The sequence below is a fragment of the Lathyrus oleraceus genome, chromosome 2, assembly GCF_024323335.1.
Source record: "Lathyrus oleraceus cultivar Zhongwan6 chromosome 2, CAAS_Psat_ZW6_1.0, whole genome shotgun sequence".
Taxonomy (NCBI): Eukaryota; Viridiplantae; Streptophyta; class Magnoliopsida; order Fabales; family Fabaceae; genus Lathyrus; species Lathyrus oleraceus.
In genome coordinates, this window is record NC_066580.1 from 228,345,910 (window position 1) to 228,370,252 (window position 24,343).

The 24,343-nt window shown below is 39.9% G+C and overlaps 1 long non-coding RNA gene across 1 annotated transcript; it reads left to right on the forward strand.

The window, feature by feature from the left end:
* The first annotated feature begins 22,620 nt into the window (after nucleotides 1-22,620).
* On the forward strand, nucleotides 22,621-24,343 carry LOC127118974 (uncharacterized). Its single transcript, XR_007802504.1, has 2 exons — nucleotides 22,621-23,118; nucleotides 23,953-24,343. It is a non-coding gene; the product is annotated as an uncharacterized LOC127118974 (long non-coding RNA).

A 24,343-nucleotide genomic window follows, 5' to 3' on the forward strand; every position in this document is an offset into this window, starting at 1 on the left:
GCAAATATTTATGCAAATATATACACTGTTAGAATAATAAATGCAATAAATACAGCAAAATAAGCAACCTAAACTATCCTAGAACGCTAGGAAGAACTCGCTTAGGGAAGATGGACCAGCACAGGTCAACATCTTGGAGTCCCCAACAGAGTCGCCAGCTGTCGCATCCGCGAAAACAACCCGGCGTGCTGAAACAAAAACAACACAGAGCCGCCACCGTGCGTTATTTATCCCAAAAAGGGAAAGGAAACGCTCAGAGTAAACCTGGAAAAAGCAAGGTCTCGCGACCAAAGAGAAAGGGTACGGGAGTCGGTTACGCAAGGGGAAGGTATTAGCACCCTTCACGTCCGTCGTACTCGACGGGATCCACGCTCTAAAAGAAAGAAAAGGTTGCTAAACAAACATCACACACACACTCACCGAAGACAACACAGGTGGGGTTAAGAGGAAGAGGGCTCGCTAGGACATCGCGTTCTATGCCTACGTATCTCGTCTGGAACGAGAATCAGAGCTGTCGTAGTTCGACTCGCGCACGCCAAACAAGACACACGCAAACACAGGCAAACTGGGAACCCGAATGCCAATCGCTGGACTTACATCGACTTCCGAACCAAACAAACACAATCAGGATACGGACAGCCAATCGCTGGGCTTACGTCCATATCCTGACACACAAGAAGATAACAAGCAAACACACACAAAAAGAAAAAAAAAAGTGCCCGGAGAGACCTCGCACGGTCTCCTGCCTACGTACCTCATCTGGTATGAGGATCAGGGCGACGTAGTTCCCCTGAAAGGGAAAGAAATTCTAGCCAGAAACCAAGGGAAGACACACTACCAGGGAGTTGTACTCGAGCCTAGTGTTATCATGCATCATTGCCCTATGTTGTGGTTTCTACCTACTTGAACAACAGCAAGCTAATCCTATCCAGGAAGAAAGCAAGCATGCAAGCATCAATCAAAATAAAACAAACATTTCACATAGCACACACTATATCCAGTCAAGTGAGGCTCAAACAAGGGTGAACTGCCGAGGCAAGTCATCTGTACAAGGTAGTGTTAGCTCTTAACCTTGCCATTGAGAGGCTAAGGTGAAGCTGATGAAAGGTGAGTGAAGATTAGACTTCACAGCTCTTATCCCTGGCCAGGGAGAGCTTCAGACAAAGGAGCGTGGGTCCAGAATGGAGGGACCCTTCTACGCTCAAGACTCTGACTCGACTGTGCAACATCACAAGATCTTGGGTTTGTGTCCCAATGCATCTACACAGTGGTGTGAGCAGAGGGACGACTCAACAGAATAGCGGGGGATAGATTGCATATCCCTTGGGTTCCGCCAATTTCCTCATAGAGGTCTTTACCTTCTTGGCACAAAAGTAAACAATCACAAACATCACCTCTTAAGGAGGACTTCAGACAGTTGCCTGGCTAAATAACAAGCCAGGTCTTCCAGACTACATGGAGACAAGAGAGTCTACCTCAACTGGTTTAAAAACCAAGCAACAGCAAGCAAGTTCTCAAGGAACTGTAAGCAACTAAATGTACCTGAAATCAATCAAGTATCATCAGTACTCAGACAAACCAACAGTAAACAGCAAAAGTCAAACAGTCAATTTGTACAGTCAACACAAGTTAATGCACACAAGTGCAAGCCATGAGCTCAAACTCAAGCATCAAACCCTACAACACAAAACCAATGTTAGTTTACAACATCAAACAAAACTCAATTTAATCAGCTTGCAATTTTCTCCTTAAGCCTTTTGCATTTCAACCTGAAAATCCAAACCAACCATGAGAAACTAGACCACTAGGCCAAGCCTAGGGTCCAAAGGAGATGAAAAAATGAAAACAGCAAGTGAAAATTATCCAAAATCACATTTAAACAAATCAAAAGCAAATGCAATTGGTCCCATGCTCATCTCAATTACCATTATCATTCCATGCACAATTTAGTATCAAACATGCAATTTGCAACTACAAATGACCAAACAGAACTATATCAATCACAAGCATATCAAAACAATTCAATTAATTCCACAAAAATTCACACCTAAACAAGACACATTCAATGAATAGCATGTCAATTTTCAGCTCAATTGGACAAAATGAAGTTGGTCAATGAAAATCAAGAAGTTCAGACAAGTTCAAGCAAGCCAACACATGGTATCCAAACAAACATCAACTTCCAAAAATCACAAAACAGTGTCACAACAAGATAAATGAATGGAATTAAAACCACAATGACCTGTAATGTGTCTACAATCCTCATACCAAATTTCACACTCATACAATCAATGGTCAGAATTTCACAAAGCAAATGGTAACATGTGTCACACAATGTCAACAAAATGACCAAATAGAGGGAAAAATTCCAATCAATTAGAAAATGTCATCAAAAATTCCAGAAAAAATCTCATGTGATCTCAACATACATATGTTCATTCATGCAAAAAATTGGCTCCATTCAACATCCCTAAGCACACCAAATAAAATCATGAAATTCACCTAGCTTGGTGTGACACAAATTGTCACACCTCTACTCAAAAATGTATAACTCATCAACCATGTATCCAAAAATCACAAACTCCACATGAAAATCACCATCAAAATTTCCAGAATATGCACAAAAAATTTCATTCATTTCTTTGAAAGCACCATCATTTCATGAAAGATATGGCAAAACATGTACAAATGTGACACATCAAACAATCCCTAAGCCAATTAATTTTCCACACATGCACAAAAATAATAAAAATCATGATTAAATTCTACACATCACAAGGAATATCATGCAAAAAATCTCACAAATTTTGGATAAAAAATGAGCTCTCTATGAATTTTTGAAGTTATGGCATCAAAATGTAAAATGAAATAAGAAAGAAAAATAGAAATAATATAAATAATATGATCCAATGGCATTTTTGTAATATTAACACGCTCAGGCAAAACGACGCCGTTCCAAATAGAAGCGCTGGCAAGCGCTGATTGGCCAGAGATGGCGCCAAACAACATTTGAAACGCAGGCAATGGTGAAATGGATCTAACACGCGTTTCTCATCATCTTCTTCAAACACAAATTCCAGAAATTCAAGAACAACAATTCTCAACCAAAATCATCGTACCATACATCAAAATGACCGGTGAATCATGTACATCACGAATATGTATTCCATTTAACCTAACTCTAAACATGGCAACGGGATCGATCCAAAAAAAAATGAACACAAAACTTCAATTCACGATTACACGTTCAATACTCAATCAATCCACAAACCAAAACGCATCATGATGTTCTATGATCAAAGATCTTTCTAAACCCTAGCTTAATTCGAGCAATGGTGAAATTCGAAAACTGACCTAGTGATGAAGGCAGCAATTGATTTGGACGTTTCAAGGTGTAAAAGCTCCAAACAGGTTGAGATTATGGATGAGGAAGTTGAATGCAATGCCTAGCTCGATCCAAAACAGCTCCAATTGGAAGAATCTTCACTTTGCCATTGTTGAGCAAGCTTTGTACAGTCACGATTCTTGGAGTTTTTGGCACCAATTTGTCAAAACAGTTCCTCCTCAAGAGTTGTGGAGAGTGAATCCAAGAAGAATCGTGCCAATTGATGAAGATTTGATGAAAAAAAGTGATGAAGCTTTGAGAGAATTGTGAAGTTTTGGAGGGAAAAACAGTTATGGATCTTGAGAAATGTGATTGTGTTTACAATTCTGTTAGGATTAGAAACTTATACCATCTCCTTAATCACTTTGTTAATCATAATTAGCAAAAACCAATGGATTAGTGAAAATGTGCATTTAGGTGAAAGTCCAAAAATGACCTTGCCAAATATTGCAATGTGACAGCAAAAACCAGTTGGCACAAGTTATATTTTGCATTTGGAGTGTGTTGGCATTGGTTTCATGTCCAAATTCCAAGTATTGCTCAAATTCACTATCTCACACCAAAAATTCAACATAGTCCACTTGAAATTTGAATTTTTGCATTGACCATTTTTGATGAATTTGGACCATACACCATGAAAGTACATGTGAAATGGGGTTTTCTCATAAAAAGATCACCCAAATTGGACATTCCATGTGAAAGTTATGCCACTTTGATTTTAGGCATTTTTTGGAAAATGAATGGACCATAACTTGCCAACCATACATGGGAATTTCAAGTTCTTGGACTTTTTGGAAAGGTAAGAGCAAGATCTCCAACTTTCATGTTGAACAAATTTTCATTTGAAGCTCTTTTGGACATGTAATTTTGTGGTGAAAAACTTTCCAATTTTGGAAACTTCCATTACAAGTCACTTTCTATTTTTGGAAATTTTTGTCCTGACTTTATTTTCTTCATTTTTGAGCTTTGAAATGTCAAATGAAACTTGTTTCAACATGAATGAAGTGTATCCAACTCTCTCCCACCTCCAAATCCATAAAATCAAGCATAGTTGACCACAGTTGACTTTTCCAACTGATAGATGAATTTGGCAATGCACTGATCAATCTGAGCCCCAATCTTCTGATGAAATGGCTCAAGGATGAAACCCTAGCCTCCATAAGCTCAATATAATCATGAAATGATCCCCATATCCATTGTAGACCCCATCTCCTTGCCATGCCCTGATTGGCCCAATGCAACTGATTAGGGTTGACCAGTGGTCAAAACCCTAATCTCAAGGTATCTGATCAATCTTCTTGAACCTTCTGGATGATAACAAGACCATGATGATGATGATGTACCATTTCAACCAAGATGAAGACCCATCTCCTTGAGAATCAAGAAACCCTAATTTGAACCACCACCCTCAGATAGTTAGTGACCAGTCCATTCAATCAATGAAACCCTAGCTTGCATCATGACCTCTTCATCTTCTGATCAAGACCTATGAGGATGACTTGCACAATGTAACCACATGATATGCAATATGCAATGCCTAATGACCTACAAATGCTATGCAATATGTTAAGCTAGTCCCAGGAGAGGAGGGCAAATTTTGAGGTGTTACAGTATGCCTCGGGGGAATTACTCGGTTTGAATTCACCGTTCGGGATTAAGCACATTCAAAGCAATTTTAAATGTTTTCCTGTGCAAATCATCTGCAAAAGCCACCATTATGTTCATATGCAATATGTTTTATCAAAAATTCGGACATTTTTGCAAACAAACTGATAAATGAAAAATAAAGAGGCTCTTTAACTGAATTATTCGACTCTTAATGGGGAGAAAATTTGTGCCAGGAATAGGCGAGGGTATCAGGAAGCTGATCCCTAAAAATAGGTGATCGCTATAAAAAAAGAACTATCCTAATGGCAATGGGGATACGGGGTCCCACCGAGTTTCGACTCTGCTATGGCTCGTATGTCCTCAAGACGCTCTGCTCATCTTGCTTTCTGAAGTGGATGATTAGTCGATCTTTAACCTTCGAAGATTGCCGGATTGAATGAAACGGTGATATAACACTGATGAACTCAGATCACAGTCATTCGCTTATTCCCTAACTTTTGCCTGGATCGCCCCCTTTTCGGGTTTTCAATCCATCGGGATACCCATTTTTGCCCGAGCCGCCCTTTTGGGTTTTCGACTCACCGGGTGTACTCTTTTTTTATATCCCTAATTTTTTGCCCGAACCTCTTTATTCTCTTTTTTTTTGGTTCGTCGTGATGCCCTTTTTTTGCCTGGACTATTCTTTTTATCGTCCAGCGGGTCTATTTTATGCGAAGTATTTTTTTAACTGCGTCTGAGTTAATAGGGGACGGGAATCCTTCGCCATCCATGGTTGTTAGCATCAAAACTCCGCCATAGAAAATCCTTTTAACCACGTACGGACCCTCATAGTTCGGTGTCCGTTTGCCCCTGTGATCTGTGTTGGGAGGAAGAAATATTTTGAGTACCAATTCACCGACTTGATACCCCCGAGGGCGCACTTTCTGACCAAATGCTTTCTTCATTCGTCTCTGACCGAGATACGTCAATTCTGGGTACGTAGTTCCAGCATAGCACCTTAATCATCGAAGACAAGGTAAACAAAGCATCAGCAAATTGGTTTTCTTCAAAAGAAAGTTAACAATCTTCTCGTGTAGTCTCTGTAAGGAACCAGATGAGGCTGAGGTGTATACCATTTCCCGTTGGTTTGATTGATGACCAAAGCTGAATCCCCGTATACATCCAGGGTTTTAATCTGTATATTGACGGCTTCCTCAAGTCTTAGGATACAAGCTTCGTATTCGACTTCATTGTTGGTGCAGGGAAAAGTTATTCTGGCACCAAATGGCATATGAACCCCCTTCCGGTGTGATCAACACTATACCAACTCCGCGACCATTGACGTGGACCACCCCATCAAACATCACAACCCATTTGGATTCAGGGTCAGGCCCCTTCTTCGGGAGTGGTTCCTCTCAATCTTTCGATTTGAGAAACATGATGTCCTCATCAGGAAAGTCAAACCTCATAGGTTGGTAATCATCAATCGGTTGCTCTGCAAGATAGTCTGACAAGACACTTCCCTTGATGGCTTTTTGTGAAGTGTATTGGATGTCATACTCTGTCAGTATCATTTGTCACCTAGTAACCTTTCCGGTAAGTGATGGCTTTTCAAAAATATACTTGACTGGATCCATTTTTGATATCAATAGAGTTGTGTGAGTCAACATATACTGTCTTAGTCGGCGAGCAGCCCATGCCAAAGCGCGGCAAGTTTTCTCGAGCAATGAGTATCTTTGTTCACAGTCGGTAAACTTTTGCTAAGGTAGTATATTGCATGCTCTTTTCGACCTGACTCGTCATGCTGACCGAGCACACAACCCATTGACCTTTCTAACACAGTCAAGTACATGATCAACGGTCTTTCCTCTCGGCCTGTAGACTGGCCCCGATCTTGATCTCTTTCTTGTCGTCTTCGGTACCAACGTTGATGGTCTCAACCACCTCCTGATAAGGTGTAATAGCTCGGTCCTCCTGTTTCAACAATCTGGCTAACCCTTCATGCAATTCACAATCTTCCTCAGCCCCTTCTTCGGCTTGATATATAGGATTGTCGAAGTCATACTTGGCCATAGCAGTGTCGTTAGCAGTGAGATCCGAGTGGTCGGCTCTGCATGATGGAGGATCATGCTTTACCTTAGAATGAGAGATTTTTTTTTGAAAGAAGGAAAAACGAAAAAAAACATTGCCATTTTTTTTTGTAAAAAGTAAAAAAAAACTGAAAGAAAGAGAACACAAAATTGTTTGCAAAAGCCGTCCTTTATTGATGATAAAAATAATTGCGAAACGTAACTAAATGGATGGCCCTACAAATGAGCCGTTACACCTTGGGCAAAGTGTAAGACTTTATTATGCATGTAATAAAGGAAAACAATAAAAATCACTCTTTCAGCAGAGTAACCCGGACGGTTTTTTCAGACGACCAATTGTCGAGCTTTTCTCCTGGGACACACGGGCGAACCCAGCTATCTAAGTCACAGTCGCTGTTAGCCTTGTCTTCATTTGCAGCATTGACGATGTGGGGGGAAACCAAACCCCCGCTGGAGAGAGTACCGGTTTCATTCTTCTGAGATCTCGGAGCATACCCCAATCCAAACTTGTCTTCTTTGATGACTGGCTCCACCAATTTGCCCCAGCCTTGGGCATTACCAGCTTTAACCACTTCGACAGCTTGCTTGTATGAAGAGATAGAAGTCCCGACCTTCTCAAACTCAGGTGAAAAGACAGCTTCGGGCGCGACCTCATTGATGTTTGTAGTTTCGAAGCCCTGACACAGCATCTCATGCATCTCGCCGTCCATCTCTACATACTTAAATGTAGACAGGTGACTAATAAAAATATCCTCTTCACCACATACAGTGACGATCTGACCTTCTAGTTCATATTTGAGCTTCTGGTGGAGGGTAGAAGTAACAGCACCGGCAGCATGAATCCAAGGCCGACCTAGCAGACAGCTGTAGGCAGGCTGGATATCCATCACATAAAAGGTGCTCTTGAACACCTGCAGTCCAATCTTAACTAGCAACTCAACTTCGCCAAAAACAGCTCTCTTAGAGCCATCAAAAGCCCTCACAACTAAGTTACTTGGCCTCAGGATGGTGTCATCGCAATCCAACTTCATTAAGGCTTTCTTTGGAAGAACATTCAGAGAAGAGCCTGTATCAACCAAAACATGGGAAAGCATCACCCCTTTGCACTCCATTGTGATATGCAAGGCTTTGTTGTGATTCCTGCCCTCAGACGTCAGGTCATTATCGGTGAAACCTAGCCCCCGGCTAGCGTTTATATTGGAAACTACCGACTCCAGCTGGTTAACAGTTATCTCCGGTGGAACATAGGCCATATTCAGTACTTTCAACAAGGCTGCTCTGTGCGCCTCAGAGCACAGCAATAGTGAAAGAATGGAGATCTTTGAGGGTGTCTGATTTAGCTGGTCGACTACCTTGTAGTCACTTTTCTTGATAATCCTCATAAACTCATCCACTTCCTTCTCGAATGCGGTCTTAGGAGGATCTTCCTCAGTAGTAACCTCTTCGGTGGATACCTGTTTCCCTTTAGCCTTGGCAGCTGCCTCGGCTTCAGTATTCGCGCGTAATGTTGGTGGTGCAAATAGGCGTCCACTGCGAGTGAAGCCACCAACCCCTCCAACATTGTCTACAGCGGAGCTACCAATGTCAATGTCTTCTTCGTTAACTTTCTGCCCCTGGCAGTAGATATCAGCCCCATAGTGCCACGGGATAGCACTGTCTTTCTCATACGGAACAGGTCCTGGTACCGTGATGGTGATTGGACCAACCAAAGTCGGTTGAGGGCTGTCAGAGTAAATTGCGACTGGTGCTGAACTTTCGATGTTCACCGCTGCTGGTTCTGTACTTTCTGGGAAATATATTGTTGTCGGAGTGAGTCTCTCGGGAACATATATTTCTTCAGGAGTGAAATAAAACGTCACCGTCGATACATCATTCTTCACCGGACGGGCCTGATCGAACTGAAGACAACCTTCATTTATCAGCTGCTGAATACCCCTTCTCAAACTGTCACATCCGTTTTCGGCAGCTTGACAATTTCTGCATTCTTCCCCACAGCCCGGGAAAATCTGTCCTTTCAGAAGTCGATCTTTAACCACCGATAGCGAAGTCTTCACCTTAGTCACATCAGAAACCAAATTCAAAGTTTCCCCACGATCAACAACATTAATCCTCTGCCCGCCGTGAGCCGGCATCAGGTTCTGGATAACATTAGGCACCGGAGAAAAATTGATAGCCTGGGCATCTCTCAAATCTTGTACCTTTAACTGGAGAGCCTTGCAATTATCTGTAGTATGGCCAGGTGCGTTGGAGTGAAAAGCACATTTGGCGTTGACATCATAACCTCTAGGCAAATTATTGGGATCGATTGGTGGGGCCAGAGTTCTCAATGTAACCAGATTCATGTCAATCAGCTTGGGAAGTAATACTGAATAAGACATTGGGATTGGCTCAATGACCCGGTCCGCCTGCCTTGGACGTTGTTGATAGTGTCTCTGCTGACCCGGATTACCTCCTTGTTATTGATTGTTGTACCTGGGTTGTTGTTGCGGATGATATTGCGGTTGAGGAACAGGTGTTGGAATAGTGATTGCGGCCACTTGATCTTGATAATAATTAAGGCGTCCTTTACTCAAGCCTCTGCCGGCATACATAACGCTTGCCTCGCCTTCTTTTCTTCGCTGACCGTTACCAGCAAACGGTCTCTTGGGACCGGATGAGTTGGAAGCACTATTGTCTTGAATTCGGCCCATCTTCAACAGACTCTCGATTCTTTCTCCAGCAATTACTATCTCTGCGAAGCTGATTGACGGGCAAGCAGCCAATCTCTCAATATAATTGCCTTAAAGAGTGTTCATGAACATGTCCGCCATCTCCCTTTCAGACATAGGGGGTTGGACGGACGCAACAATCTGTCTCCAACGCTGAGCATATTCTCTAAAGGTCTCCTTGGCAGTCAGGGACATACCTTGCAACAAGGTCCGATTTGGAGCCATGTCCAAGTTGTATTGATATTGCTTGACAAAAGCCTCTGCCAAGTCTTTCCAGCTCTTGATGGTAGTACGAGACAAATGAGAATACCATTCACGAGAAGCTCCAGTTAGACTGTCTTCAAAATAGTACATCCACAGCTTTTCATCTTCCGCGTGAGCTCCCAACCTTCCCAAATAAGATTGGAGATGAGTGCGTGGGCAAGAAGCCCCGTTGTATTTCTCAAAAGTAGGGGGGTTGAACTTGTGAGGAATCCTTACTCCCTGAACCAGACCAAGATTTGTGACATCAAAGCCTAAGGAATTTTGAGACTCCAAAGATTTGAGCTTCTCAGCAAGCTCATCCATACGGCGAGTGGTCTCGAGGGCCTCGTCGTGCAAAGAAAATTGATCACACTGATAATCTTCAGTAACGGGGCGCCCGTTAATCCGAATTCCTTGATTCACATCGTACCTTCCGCCAATACCATTCCCAACATTCCCTGTGTTGCCAACATTACCCGGGTTTCCATCAGCATTTGCGTTACCCGCGTTACCAGTGTTCACAGGGTTATCAGCGTTCCCAGGGTTACCAGGGGTTCCCTCAGCATTTGGTATCTCCACCTCCGGATCGGGTCTCGGTTGCTCAACCAATTCCCTCAGCTTTTCCTGGCCTTCTGCCATACCAGTCATCAATGTCATGAACTGATCCATCCTTTCACGCATATCAGCCAGCTCTTTCTGTACTTGGTCCATCGCTAGCTGTGGACGATTTTCCTTTGTCGGGTATCTGTGAACTCGCTTGGGACCAATAACTGCCTGATACAGGGAACAAACATTAGACACTGCGGTGACACCTGCAAAACAGACATGGGTTAATATGCATGGTATGCGATGCACTGCTTGTTCAGTTTTAAGGCACCCCCATTTTTAAAGGGAATACCCTGCAAATGAATAAGCATGAGATGTTGGATGCAAATATGCAGATGATGTTATGCAATGCAAAGGCATGTCAATCAGAATTGATGGATCCGCTTGAACATCTGTCAGGTTGCACTGCCTGGGGAGAAATTCATTGAGGAATATAATACAAGACCAAAACTCTGCTCCAGAAAACCGGGTTGGTTGGAGGTTAAGGTTTCCTGAATTTAGCCCACCCCTCACTGGTAGGTTCTAAGAACAGAAGTTCGTCAGCTTCAGCCCTTCAGTCGCAAATAATACGTTTACCACTGAAGGTTTGGCATTATTACAGGATAAAAGACCTCCACTGACTCCCCTCAACAGGATATCCTAAAGCAAGTTCCCAGTCTCGGGGTCCTCAGATTGATCAGCGAGAATGCGCCCACCAGAGCTAACATAATCACGTCTCAGAGGAGAGGCCTCGACTGAGTTCTCGGGAAATGGTCACCAGAGTCGACGATTTCTAAAGGAACACCATGTCGTTACGGAACATCCGTAGGACATAATATATCCAAAAGAAACCTCGTCTGGGTGTGGTTCTTCACGAACGACTTAACGTAGCAACATGCCACGCAAGCCTCATGATCATCCACTCTAAAACCTGTGTGTACACTCAAGCCTGGGTAATGGGCTTATCTCTCATAGAACATCCCATCCCAACAAACAAACAAACAGATCCAATAGATACAACAGATGCATGCAAGCAGGTAAGCAAATAAATGTACAAAAGCATGAACACCCAATAAACAAGAAATCACACAAGCTAGGAGGGACTCGCTTAGGGAAGATGGACCAGCAAGAGGTCAACTTCTTTCAATCCCCAGCAGAGTCGCCAGCTGTCACAACCTGAAAAATACAGTGCGCAAAAAAACAACCGGCGAAAGAAAAAGACAGAAGAGTCGCCACCGTGCGTTATTCATCCCAAAGGAGGGAAAGGAAACGCTCGAAGTAAACCTGAAAAAGGAAAGGACAAGATGGGGTCTCGTAACCAAATCTTGGGTTCGGGAGTCGGTTATGCGAAGGGAAGGTATTAGCACCCCTACGCATCCATAGTACTCTACGGGATCCACTTTTGTGTTTTTTCGTCTAAAGGGTGTGGGTTTATCTTGTGCTGTTTGCCAAAAAAAAAGGGTTAAATGAAAATGACTCGCGCGGATGTCGCATCCACTGCATATGTATCTCATCTGAATATGAGAATCAGAGTCTTCGTAGCTCGGCTACCTATGGGTTGGGGGGATGTGTGCTCGCTAAGACATCGCGTCTTATGCCTACGTATCTCATCTGGCCTGAGAATCAGAGTAAAACGTAGTTCGGCTAACTATGGGGTTATGGATTGGGTTTTGGACGAACGACGTTACTACGCAATCTACCGGATGCTCGACCTTTGGAGACTTACTCACCTGTAGTAGAAGGAGTTAACGTGTCGCTTTGGGTTTTAGGGTTTGAGGGTTACTCATGCAAAAGGGCAAAAAGGCAGTCCTTGACGAAGGAACCGCGCTACCTGCAGGGATACGAACGCATACAAAACAAACATGTATAAAGTAAATGTGCCAACAAGGGGCTCAGAAGTAAATAAACAAAAGAAAACAAATGCCTCCTATCGAGGTCTTCCAGCTAAGAAAGCGATAAAATGCAGAAAAGAGGTAAAAGTACCACACGGATAAAGATCCGAAGTAACAACAATTAAAGGAGTAAGAAACCCAGGGATCTCCCAAGCTAATGCCATCAAAGAAAGTGGGTCAGTACAGGTAATCGGAATGAACCTCCAGGGGTTATCCCACAAATAAAGTGGGAAACCACGCAAGTTATCCCTGCAAAAGTCATGTGAGCCCTCACAAAAACTCAACAAAAGGGTTAGTGAAACACGATAAGCATTTTTTTTATGAATAACAGTATGGTTTCAGAAACCTCAAACCCTGTGGCATACATTTCAGAAATCATGTGATTAAACATTCAAGGCATAGGTTTCACCCATTCATAATACATCACACATTTAGAACATTCAAATTGAAGGCGTAAAATAATGGAAATAGGGCAAACCTGATTGGAGAGCTTGATTGAAATTGAGTTGCACCCGTGAGGCCCTTCAGGGTTTGGAGGCTGCTCTGAATTCTCTGTCAGGTTTCTCTTCAGGTTTTGTCCAAGGTTTTGTTCCAAGGAAACCTCAGAGTATTTTTGCTTCTCTTCCTTTTTCTCAAGTGAAGCCTTGGTATTTATAGACTGAATTTCATGGTTTTGTGGGCTCAAATGAGAGAGACCCAAGTCCAAAAATTTTTATTATATTTTATTTATTTTTTATTATTATTTTTTATTTATTTTTTTTGTAAAAAATTATTATTATTATTATTTTATTTTATTTTTGTTTTATTTTTTCTTTTTTTTTCGCTTTCGTTTTTTTTTCGGATCTAATTCTGATTGACATGATGAAATGCAATATGAAATGAATGCATGAATGAGGAGGGCAAATTTTGGGGTGTTACAATTAGGCATGGCAATCACATAGCACAATTCAAACAATCACATGTGTGACACAAATTGTCACACCAAGTTAGCATGAGCATAAAACAGAATGGGAGCATGGTAAAAATATCAAACCAAAGCCAAAATGTTCATCAACATGTCTAGTATTAGCATACAAAGTTTCAGAGTCATTGGATAAGAAACAAGCATTTTATGATCAAAGGAACAAGGCAATATCATAAATGGACACATGTTCAATCACCCTAGGACAAATCATTTTTTCAGCCAAGCACAATTTGTAATTTAATGATCATAAAAAAGTAGACAAGATAAGGAACACATAGCAAAAAATTGGGGATCAATTGGAGCATTTTTCAATTTTATATGATTTTTGGAAGTGGAGGAAAAAATTTGAAAATGAAATGAACAAGCATGGCAAATAAAGGAGGGAAAAGGTGAAAAAATTGCAAGGCATTTGAAAATATCCTTCAGCCGGATTCGAACCAGGCGCCTATTTGAAATTCCAAGCGCGCCAACCAAAACAATGGCGTTTTGGCTAAACCCTAGCGCTGGAAACCATTGCTGCTTCATGGAAACCGTGGCCTAATCATTTTCGTAGCTAATGGCTGAATGTTCGTAGCAAAACCGTAGCAAAATCATAGCAGAATCTGGAAACGCATGCAGTTTAAGGTTGAAGATGAAGATCATGATGATCTTCATGCAAAATTTCCAGAAAATCTCAAAAACGCCCAGAAATCAATAAAACCTATGCCATTCGAATCTTCGTTCCACATACATTCAAAATCCATCATCAATTTAACATGAATCATCAAATATCACTCAGATCGAAGCAAAGAAAAATTTTCATCCAAACTTCAATCATGCATAACTTCCACAATACAACACCAATTCACTCAAAATTTGCATCAGAATCATCACCAAGCCATGATCTACATGAATATCCTAATAATTTGCAAAATAATCAAACTCGAAAACTGACCTTCTTGATGAACAGAACTTGGAATCACGTGATGTAAGCCTTGTAATGGCTCAATTCTTCTCCACAATGCTTAATGAGGTAGTTGATGATGAATTTGAAGCTCAATTGCACACGAATCCAGCTTAATTTGCAAATGCCATGGATGCTTCAAGCTTTGAATCTAGCTCAATATGCCACGATTTGCCTTGATTCCACGTCCAAATTTGCTCAGAAATGCTTCAGGAGGATGAATCAATCAATAGAAAGTGTTCATGTGTGAAGAAATTGAAAAAAAAAGTTTGAGAGAAAATTTTGTGAATCTTGAAATTCAGATCTGAAAAGCTTGCTTCAAAATGATGGAAACAGTTATGATTATCAATATATACTTCATGCTAATGATGTTTAAAACTTGTTTAAGCCAAAGCCAAAGGTGATTAGCAACTTTGAAGGTGTAAGTGCAAAATGAGTTTTTCACCCCCATGCATGAAATAGCACGTGAACAGTGCTTGATTCTGGTCCAAACCCTCCTAAACAAGGCCCATGCACACATTTGAGTTGGTTTTGTACGCACATAATCAATCAAAAATAGTTTTATGAAATTTTCTTCACAAATCTTCATGAATAAGCCAAAGACCATGCAAATGAAATTCATGTCATGTAATGGTATGCTTGGAAAGTACATGTTATAAGGATCAAAATGAAAAAAGAACCACTCATTTTGGAGTTTTGGTTAAAAAGTTATGTCCATTTGAATTTCCAAACACACTTTGCCATGATTGGACCATATCTCCTCAACCACACATGAGAAATTCATGATCTTGGACTTTTTGGAAATGGGAGAGAAAGATCTTCAACTTTAATGTTGGACAAAATTTCATTTGAAGCTTTCTTGATGATGTAACCTTGAGTTGAAGTTGGTCCAAAATCTTTCCATTTTTGGAAAGTTCAAATTACAGGTCACCTGCTATTTTTGGAAAGTCTTGATCTGACTTCAAATTCCTCAATGTTGATGTTTGAAATGTCAAATGAGACTTGTTTGAACATGAATGGAGCATCTCTAACCACTTCCCACCTCCAAATCCACAGTTGACTTTACAGTTGACTTTTGTGGGCCTCAGATGATTTGCACATGGACTAATGAGTTCTGAGCCTTCAACACTTGGCCAAGCTACTTCAAAATGATCCTTGGGTCATGTAAGCTCAATGTACCAACCCTAGGGCTTTGATCTCATGGAAAATGCTCTTGTTGCCTTGCACAGTTGAATCTCCTGACCAGTCTTGACTGATGAGATGCAGTGGACTATGCAATATGAATGCAAGGTTAATGCGATGTTAATGACCTAAATATGAAATGTATATACAAATGGGAGGTGCAAATTTGAGGTGCTACAGTCGGGTTCTCCTTGATGGAATGCACAATGATGATCAGGTTTATACCACCATGGAAGTTCCTTCGGAATAGCTGACGGAGTTCTAGTCTGTACCAAATTCTTTTGTATCAAGGCAGGAAGTAATTCCGCATAGGACATCAGAATTGGATCAACTTGCGCTTGTCTCGGGACACGGCTCTGTTGATTATATTGATGAGTACGTTGTTGAAAACGTGGATAATAATTTGGTGCTACTTGAACAACTAGAGCATGATTAATAACCGGGGTAACTGACGCCACATACTGATGACGTTGACTACTTCTCGGAGATCTCCTATGCTTCTCTTCGGAAATAGCGTTAGCATCATGTTCCTTCTTCTTGGACAAATCATTCCCCTATCTCTCAGAACTGTCAGAAGAACCAATTTCTTGTAATCGTCCCTCAGAGACACCTTCTTCTAGTCTCATCCCCATGTTGACCATCTCAGTAAAATCACTGGGAATGCTTGAAACCATTCGGTCATAGTAAAATGGACTCAAAGTCTTCAAAAACAGCTTTGTCGTCTCTTTCTCTTCTAGCAGAGGACTGACTTGTGCGGAAATCTCGCACCATCTCTGCGTATACTCTTTGAAAGTTTCCTTATCCTTTTGGGACATAGCACAAAGTTGATCTCGATCTGACGCCATGTCAACATTATACTTATATTGATGAACAAAAGCTTCACCTAGGTCGTTGAAAGTACGAATATGGGTGCTATCAAGTCCCATGCACCACTTTAAAGTAGCACCAGTCAAACTATCTTAAAATTAATGAATCAATAGTTAATGGCTATCAATTTGAGTCAGCATCTTGCGAGCATAAATCACCAAATGACTCAAATGACAAGAGTTACCCTTATATTTCTCAAAATCTGGCACTTTGAACTTTTGTGGAATCTTCACATTATGAACTAAGCACAAATCATGAGCATTCTTCCGAAACAATTCTTTTCCTCTCAGAACTTGAATTTCTTTCTGCATAAATTGAAACTGATCTTGAAATTCATCCATCCTTTCATAGACACCAACAATTTCACTCTGATCATCATGGAAAACAAGCTCTTTCACATAAGGAGTAACATGGACCAAGGGAGGTGGTACAGACATAACCAGTTGAGCAACAGGAACTTCAACAACTGGTTGATACCCCTATGGTAAAAATTAAGGAGGCATACCCCAAGGGAAACTAGGACGCATTTGATTTTGTGAAGGACTGACTGGAGCCACAGAAATGGGCATAGAAATGATTTCAGAAATCACAGTCCTCTGAAGCGAAGTTTGAGAAGGGGGAGGAGGCGGCTGATTTTGAGCAGCCTCTTTAACTTCCATCATAACAATGAGTCTTTAAAAGCTTGCCCTCAAAGTAGTCACCTCTTCACGGAGTTCACGATTCTCTTGTTCTAGACGATCCATCTTTTTCAGTTGATTAGCACGAGTGTTATACTGGTGAGATAGCTTGTCTGAACGAAGACCAAGAAAAGGAAACAACAAGACACTTGGAAAACTCACACAAAGGAAGACCAAGATGCAACATGATGCTTGATATGCAAATGAAAATGCAAAGTTTTCAAGGAACTTCAAGATATAAAGCAAATTGAAAACATCATAAAGGAAATAACACACTTTGAAATACTGAAAATCTCATCTTATTAATAATGGAAAGGATTACAATCTGAAATACAATCTCAATAATCCTAAAACATAAGAGGAAAGAAATTAGGTATATGGAATCACATCCGATGATAACCCAAATCCAAGTTGATACTTCTTGCGAAGTCTTTTAATCTCTCTCTCATAGTTGCTCTTCATGGCATCCTTCTCCATCATGAGCTGGTCCATAATGCCTTTCCAAACACCGGAAGTAGAAAGATGAGTAGATGATGGACTGTTAGAGGAAAATAAATCCTCTTGGTCCCTTGACCTCTTCATAGCACGTTTCTCAAGCAACTTTTTCAAGTCATCCTTTTCCTTCAACTGCTTCTGCAAATCTATCTTCTCAAGGTTTGAAGCATGAAACTTGTCTTCCCAAGCATCCTTCTCTTGCTTCATCCTATCCAAAGCTTATTGTAACTCCTCTATGCCTTCAATATGAATAGTGGGTTATTTGAACACTACTAAAGACATATGTCTCTCATAGGCGTATGACATCTTGAATTCTTTTGCTCTCTTCTTCACCCAACTAGTGTAAGGCTCCAAAGCTACATAATTTTTCTATCCAAGCTCACTTTTTCCTTTCCCATGAATATTGTGCCAAACATGCACCGTTCTAGCTTTCAATCTTTGAGTGTCTTTCCTTTCTTAGAAAAATAAACCTTCTAACAAAGTGTTATTGGGTTTGTCTTTCATAGTGAACCCAAGTTGACATCTTGCCAGAACCGGATTGTAGTTGATTCCTCCTTGTGTACCAAGAAGAGTCACATTAGAGAACTCCCTACAACTATCAATAATCTCGACGTCATCGTAAACAGAAGAATACCAAGTGATGTCATCATTGGTGAGAGACATCAGTCTTTAAGACCACATTAAACAACCCTTATTTTCTTTGAAGATAGGAGATTGCGGCAAGTCCAGATTGTTTATGTGTATTTAATTTGGTGTATGGATGCTCCACCGTCGCCGATGATGAGCTCCGACGCAGTGGAGGGAAGGAGGTGAAGAAGAAGGCCATTTGAATTTCTGAGCACCTGGTAAACGTGTTTCACGTTCTTCACGTTTTTGCCAAAAAAATTGAATGCATACTTCTCTCCCTTGCCATTTCGGATTGGGCTTTGTTGCTATGGGCCTGGCTTCTGTTTGCACCTCCAAACCACTCATACACCCTTGTTTCCATGGATTCATGTTATTTTCTTTTGATTTTTATTTTCAATCAATTTTAATTGTTTTAATTTCTAATTTTGATAGTTTTTTTTAGGAAGTTAATTTTTAAATTTATATTAGAATTGAATTAGTTTTAGTTTTAATATTTAATCATATAAATAGATCATATCATTAGACTTTTATTAGATATTAAATAGGATTTAATTAGTTTTAATTAGATTTTTTATCTTAGAAATTAATACTTAATTTATTATTTTTTGTACATTGACATCTTTGCCCCTAGGTCTAGAAAATTCATTAAATCCATGTTCCCTTAGGATTAGGGGTAGATTTAGAATAATTAGGTAATTTGATAGTTTTTCATGTGATATTTTAATAGATTGTTAATTTGGTTACTAAATGTGGCATGATCCCTTAGTTAGAACTTGTACATATTATTAACATTTAGATTATGATGCACATAGTTAACCATAACTTTCAATCTAATTCAAACCCTCTGATTCAAGTTGATCAAAAGAAATTTTTATTAACTAAATCTTTTGATTCATGTATAATCCCACAGTCTATTTAAGTGATCAAAAGTCCTTCGATCACTTGATAAGACTATTATGTAAAGCTATGGATCTCAAGGCCTAAAGTTCAGACTTTCATGCAAGGCATCTCAGTCGAACCAAGTAGTGGATTATGCAAGACATATCAAAGGTGCTTCTTCAGGAGCTTGTCAATCAAGGTTAAATTGTGTGACATGAGCCTTAAGAAATAGGGAATGAATGAGAGTGGAGAATTCCATTAACTCATTCTGAATATCTTTGGGTACGGGACGAATGACCCAGTTGCTCATTGTATTCACCTCTATTCATAGACTTTAGCACAGTTCAAATCATATGATTGTCAAGTCTCCATTCAAAGTGAACAATGCAACAAGCAGAAGAATCTACCAACAACTTATCAATCAGGATTTAAGTTGTATGTCATGAGCCTTAAGTAACAAAGAATAATGAGAGTGGAGAATTCCCATCATTGTCTAGGGTATCCTTGGGTAGGAACGAATGACGCAGCTGCTCAAGGTATTCTTCTTTGTTCATAGACTTTAGTGCAATTCAAATCGAATGATTGATAAAGTCTTCAGCATCACAAGTAGAGTAATGATTCTTCTTAAGCAACTTGAAAGTTATGATGAGAATCACATGCCATGAGCCTTAAGTAGTAAAGAATGAATGAGAGTGGAGAATTCTATTAACTCATTTTGAATATCTTTAGGTACGGGACGAATGACCTAGTTGCTCATCATATTCACCTTTACTCATAGACTTTAGTGTGGTTCATATCCAATTACTTCCAAGTCTTATTCATATTCCATTATCATATATCATATCTCTTGCCTCAATCACTTGTTGTCGGCCCTAGTGGGGTGAACTACAAAAGCTCTAATTTTCTCATTGCACGGTGAGAATACATAGGCACGAGGATTTAGATTCTCCGTGAGCTACTGTATTTATTAATCCTATCTTATCCATTTCTCATTCATCAATCAATACAGTTTTTTAAGATCAAATACATATTTCCTTGGACTTCATGCACACCCTTTTATGATGATATATCGGTAGTCCACCTTGTGATCCCAGAGATGTTTGTGTTGTGAAACCAAACACTTTATTCCTTCTTTTTTGGCTAAGACGTCTGTTTACTCTTCAGTTCAGAGTTTATTCCTTTATGGATCCAATATATCATTCTTCTTTGATTTCAAATTATTTGTTCCCAACAGTGATACAATATTCCCCGTACTAAACAACACTGCAGTCAACCCTTGAAGTTGTGTTTGTCTTATAAGGCCCTGTTGCATAAGCAAACATCTCTCTCTTTGTTTTCGTTGCAGTTAACCTTTAAAATTAGGTTTTTCTTGTGAGTCCCTGTTGCTTAGAAAACACTTTTTGTTTCCACCATTATGTTGGTACAAGTTATACTTTTCATCATGGTCAATCCCTCTCTTTATTCTCGTGGTTCCACGAACTACGAGTGCTCTGACTTTCTCATTAAGGCTTCGAACCCTTGGCGAGCACAATCCTAATTTTTTCTTCTGCCTTAGGGCATCATCCATGTCTCTCACGATCCATCACCGATCTTCAATCATTGAACCACTCACCCCAGTGACATACTGTTTCTTTGAAACCAAATATAGTTTTCTTTGGAATTCCATTTATACCCTTTTAGGACGATATAGCGGCAGTCCGCATTTGTACCTAGAGTTGTTTGTCTCATACACAAACATTCCTTCTTTTTTTGCCAATAAGTTTGTTTCCCTCTATGGTACAAATTCCATTTCTCCTATGGATTCCAATACACCCTAATCTTTGGTTCCAAAATATACCTTTTGGTCATTTTTACCAAACCCTTTATCATTCCATTCATCTCCAAGATGCATTCATATTATACCTTCATTCACTCCAGATGATATACTGTTATCTTTGAGCCAAATACACTATCTCTCTGAGCTCCATCTCGTGTCAGCTTGTGAACCAAGAGTTGTTTGTGTTGTGAAACCAAACACTTAATTCTCTTTGTTTTCAGCCATACCATATAGTGGTACCACGCTTATGGCTACCCACATATGGTTCACGCCAGTTTTACTCTTGGGTTCATATCTCATCCCTTGTTGGAGTCAAACAACATTATTCTTTGGTTTAGATCATACCTTGATCACAATTCTTTTTGCCTTCCACCATTAGTTCTATGAACTACGAAGCTCTGAATTCCTTATTGCACTATAAGGATACGTAGGCATGAGGGCCCTAATCCTCACCGAGCACTCTATCTATTCCTTTCTTTTCCCTTTATTCTTTCATGTGTAATCTTTAGATATCACACCCATCCGAGATTAGAACAATCAAAACAAATCTCGTTGAGTACAATGGACGTTAGGGGTACTAACACCTTCCTTTTGCATAACCGACTTCCTTACCCAATTTATCTTTCCCCGAGTTTTATCGATGTTTTCCCTTTCCTTCTGGAATAAATAAAGTTCGATGGCGACTTTGTTGTATGTTCGAACGTGCGATGGTTCGAGTATATTTCCACTAGCTTCACCTATGTATCATCATCAAGGGATGAAGAATCAGAGCTCCGTAGTTCGGAGTTGAAAATGGTTGTTTGTTGGTTGTTTTTACCTTGAAAAAGGGTTTTCAGAGTGATGTCCTAAGGCGCAAAAAATGGTTTGATAAGTTGATGTTTGTTTTATGGTTTTTAAAAGAGATTTTTTTGATTAGATTGCACTAAATACTATGGACAAGGGTGGATATTTTAGACAAACAAGCTAAGCGTCTTGTGTCCTAAATATTTAGAGTAAGGGTAGGAAAGCTCCATTCTTACTCATTCTCCACCACTTAAGGCTCGTGGCGCACAAATCTAATCGTATTTTTATTGTATTTTGAATTTGATTAAGAAAATGTCGCTTGACGTTAGATCAATGGTTTATTGCTTATTGATTTTGAAACGGTGAAGTTGGACTAATTCCTAAGAATTCAAAAGGAAAATAAAGGAAAGGAAAATTACAACCAAAAGGGAAGGGATACATGGAAAATTACAAGGGAAATAATGTGAGAAATAAAGGGTCTCATTGTAGGTAGCCCAAAAATGTTCTTTGAAGTCTGCGTAACGCAGGTGTAATTGGTTACTAGGATTTGGGTAACCAGTTACACATACCGAATTTTGCCCTGGACGCCTGTTATGAGGGGGTGTAACCGGTTTCGATAATTTGGGTAACAGGTTAAACAGAACCAAAATTGGTTTTTGTTTGCTATGTTATGTGTTTTTCATTTAAAATGTCACGAAGAAAACATGCAAACAATAAGCCCAAACAGGGGGGAGATCAGCAAGTCTAGGGTGTAAAAAGTCCAGGGCACATGGGCCCAGACAATGGCCCATGTCTCAAGCAAACATCAGTCAGAGGGTGCACCAACAGAAATAAGGCAACATACAACAAAATTGGCCAAAGGCCCAACCAGGAGGCCCAACATGGAATCAACTCATGAGGAACAAACTGGATAAGGCCAATTGACTAGGATATGAGTCAACAATGCCACGTGAATTAATAAATGAAGGCAATGAAATAAAACACGTGATAAGCATGTTAAACATGAAACTCAAATTGCAAACACACATGCGCGTATTCAAACTCAGCTTCCTTTTCTCCGTACCTCCCTCCGTCGTGCCGGAGGCTGTCCTCGGTGGCGGAGGCACCCCAAAATCAAATCAAACACCAATATCTAACTCAAATTCCTATGCTGAATACGAATCTACAAGTGGAATCTCCTAATTTTGTAAGAACTGCTCAAATCGAAGAAAAAGGTTGAAGAACCCTAGCGCAGAAAATTGAAATTAAATGGCGCTCGTTTGGAATCAAAGCCCCGGGTTAGTGATTTGATTCTCCTAACCTCTAATCCCATCGTGGTAACAAGTAATTGCGCAAACAGTGGAAAATATCGTGAATTCACCAGTGAAGCACGCACAGTGGTCAACAGAAATCCAGGTAAAATTTCGAATCTAATTGTTTCAACTGTTACGTCTTCTTCTTCTTTATCTTCCTGTAACTTCTTCTGAAAAAATTCCGGATAAACGCGTCTGAAACAATGAATCTGCGAGAGAGAAATAGAGAACGCGAGGCTTAACTTTACTCGGTTGAAGCTTCAAGTTGAAGCTTCAATGAGTATTTCGAAGGAGCTTTGAGTGATTGTGCGAGAATTAAGAGAGAAAAATTTGAGATCGTGAAATGGTAAATTTGAGAAATTTGAAAAAATGGAGCGTGTCCCGTGATCTGAGAAGCGGAGTGATTTTTATAGAGTTTCTAATATTTGTTAGGACATGCAATGCAGATTCAAATGAAATTCAATTGCAGTTAGAAATGAAAGAGTTAGTTAGAGCGAAATTAGATTTAAATTCAACTGAAATTATTAGTGAAATGTAAATGTGTTTTCTGTTGAAATCAGGGACTCTGTTAGTTATTCTGAGATGAAATGTGAAAATGAAATGAAATGCAATCAAAATGCAGGTTTTGCTAGTTGATTAAGTTATTCTGAAATGAAATTCAAATTCTGTTAAAATGCAAATGTAAGTTCTGTTAGTGAAATGCACATGTGAAATTCAAAATGTAATGCAACTGAAATTTGAAATTTGAAGATTCGAAATGCAATTGAAGTTGTTATTACATAAAATCTGTTTGACATGAAATTGGAAATGCAAATGATGTTAGTTTCAAATGCTCTGGTTTATGCAGGTCATGGTTGCTATTGTGAAATGCATTTGTTTCTCATGGCTTCTGAAATGTAATTTAAGTGTTTTTTATGGCTGATGTGACGCTATGCAGGGCTGCTTGGAATTTCGCTTGTGGATCATGGGTTTGTCATGGAATGGATGCAAGGATCATTGGAATTGCTTTGGATTCAAATTTTGGAATGTATTGGAATGGTCCTATGTGTAATCGAAAATGAATGCATGTAATTTTGTGGTAATTGGATGTATTATGAAACTTGATTGCACTTTGAATGAACCATGTATGTAGCATATGGACATATGTGTTGCAATTTGTATTGTGACTTGATGTATTTATTTGATTCAAATGGGAATACCATGTAATGTGTGGTTTGGTTCATTTGTGATTCTTGCTTGTACATAGGTTGCTTGGATTGTGCAATGGAACTTTTGATAGGGAACTGTTGTAATGGTTGTGTTATTGAATGAATTTGGAATTGGTGTGA